Source organism: Theropithecus gelada, chromosome 1 (genome assembly GCF_003255815.1).
Source record: "Theropithecus gelada isolate Dixy chromosome 1, Tgel_1.0, whole genome shotgun sequence".
In the NCBI taxonomy this organism is placed as follows: domain Eukaryota; kingdom Metazoa; phylum Chordata; class Mammalia; order Primates; family Cercopithecidae; genus Theropithecus; species Theropithecus gelada.
The window spans coordinates 108,037,861-108,039,874 of NC_037668.1; the positions used below are offsets into that span (position 1 = coordinate 108,037,861).

Consider the following 2,014-nt stretch of genomic DNA (forward strand, 5'->3'; position numbering starts at 1 on the left):
TCATGAAGAATGCATCATCTCTGAAAATTATGAAAACATCCCTGCTACCAATATATTTCTAAATACAAAATTGCCTGCCATATTTGTTTCTTCTGTGTAGCAAGAGAAGTTCATTTTAACAACTGATATTCTGTCTTTAGGTGTGAATAGTATGAATGACAGTCTTTTAAAAAATTTTTCTTAGTCATTTGGAATCCTTAAGCATGCAAAAGCTTTGAATATAAAGGTTCACAGAGAAACCGGGGTTGTCTTGTGGTATCCAGTTAAGCCAGAGCTGGAAATGTCTCTGGGTCATCCAGGAGCAGAACCACTTCACTTGTAGGTCCTGCTGCCACAGTTCAGAAGTCTGCCACACTCATGTCTACCTCATCCTCCCTCACCATCAGGTTCTGGGCAGCCAAGTTATCCAAAATTAGCCTTCAATTGAGACATTACATCATTTGCTGGCTTCTGGAAAAGATGGTCCATAACAGAATCTGCAGCATGAGCCTCTTCACTCTTTGATTTATGAAAAACAACTTTCCTCTTCCACTGCCCTTCAGCAGCTTCATTTGGTTTGCAGATATTAAATTCCACTTTGACCACTCCTTATTTTGAATAGTCTTCCACTCATCGAGAATCATCTCTTTAGGACCATCTTTCTTTACCTCTTCAACTTCACTCTCCTTATTTTCAGTGTCTGCCACTGGATGGTCTTCTCCTACAGATGTTTCCTCAGTCACATTTGATCAATCCAAATCAGTTAATTCATCTTTCACAGTTCCCCAGTAGTGAGGTCTACCGCCTCCATGTTTGTCCTCGTGTTTCAGGACAGATCTATCACTTCAGTTATGCCTATAAAATTCACATTTGCCATGGGAATCAAATCCATCTCCTCAGCCCATTCCATGTCCGCAGCGCCCTCGACCTCTTCCAAGACCACCACGGCGTCGACAGTCAATAATCTGTCTATCAACTGAAAATTTGCGTCCACCCTTTTCTTCAAGTGACTTTTCAAATCTTTATTCTAGAGGTGATTGTCTTTCTGTTCTTCTATTAATTACTTTTCCTTCAACCTGAAGTTGTTGATCAGGTCTTCTTCCAACTCATCCTTCTTTCTTAAGCACGATGAGCACCTGTGTCTCTTTCTTGTCAACCACGCCAACGCTGGGGCGCAGTGGTTTCTTGCAGTCTTTCTAGGACTCTTTACACAGCTGTTTGCCTGCCATGTTGGAGGGCCTGAGCTGTGCTCTTGGCTCCAGGGCCCCCATCGTCACTCCTGCTGCCATTTATTTTTTATTCTCCCCTGACTTCAGCACCTCAAAGAGGTCCACTTCATCATCACACAACTGGTCAAAGTGGTTGGTGACCATGCAGCCACAGCCTGCCTGTAAGTGCCCAGGCATCATGGTGGCTCAGTGACATATTCCTCCATGAGTTGCAACAGGCTATGCCAAGCTAAGAGCTCCTGCCTCAGCTTTTCCTACACTATCCAGTTTTTATGTTCTCACCAATTTTTTAAATCAATGTTTTATTTTTATTATAAAGATCTTTCACTTCTTCAATTGAAGGTTTATTTCTATGTGTTTCACATTATTTATAGCTATTATATATGAGATTACTTTCTTTTTCTTCTAGATTGTTTGCTGTTGGCATATATAAATGCTACAGATTTTTGTAAGTTAATTTTGTATCTTGCAACTTTATTGAATTTGCAGTTCTAATAGTATTTTGGTGGGTTCCTCAAATTTTTCCAAATATAAGATTATAACCGCTGCAAATGAAGATAATTTCACTTCTTTCTTTCCAATTTTGATGCCTTTCATTTCTTTCTCTTGTTTAATTCCTCTGGCTAGAATTTCCACTACTGTGTTGGATAAAAGTGGGCATCCTGGTTTTGTTCCAGATTTTAGAGAAAAGGCTCTCAGCTTTTCCCTATTCAATATACTATCTGTGGGTTTTTATTGTGTCGAGGTATGTTTCTTCTATATCCAGTTTTATAAGAATTTTTATCAGGGAAGGATGTTGAACTGTA

General features: G+C 39.7%; 1 pseudogene; it reads right to left on the reverse strand.

Moving 5' to 3' along the window:
* Positions 1 to 263: 263 nt before the first annotated feature.
* On the reverse strand, positions 264 to 1,385 carry LOC112607688 (annotated as a pseudogene).
* Between the last annotated feature and the right edge of the window lie 629 nt (positions 1,386 to 2,014).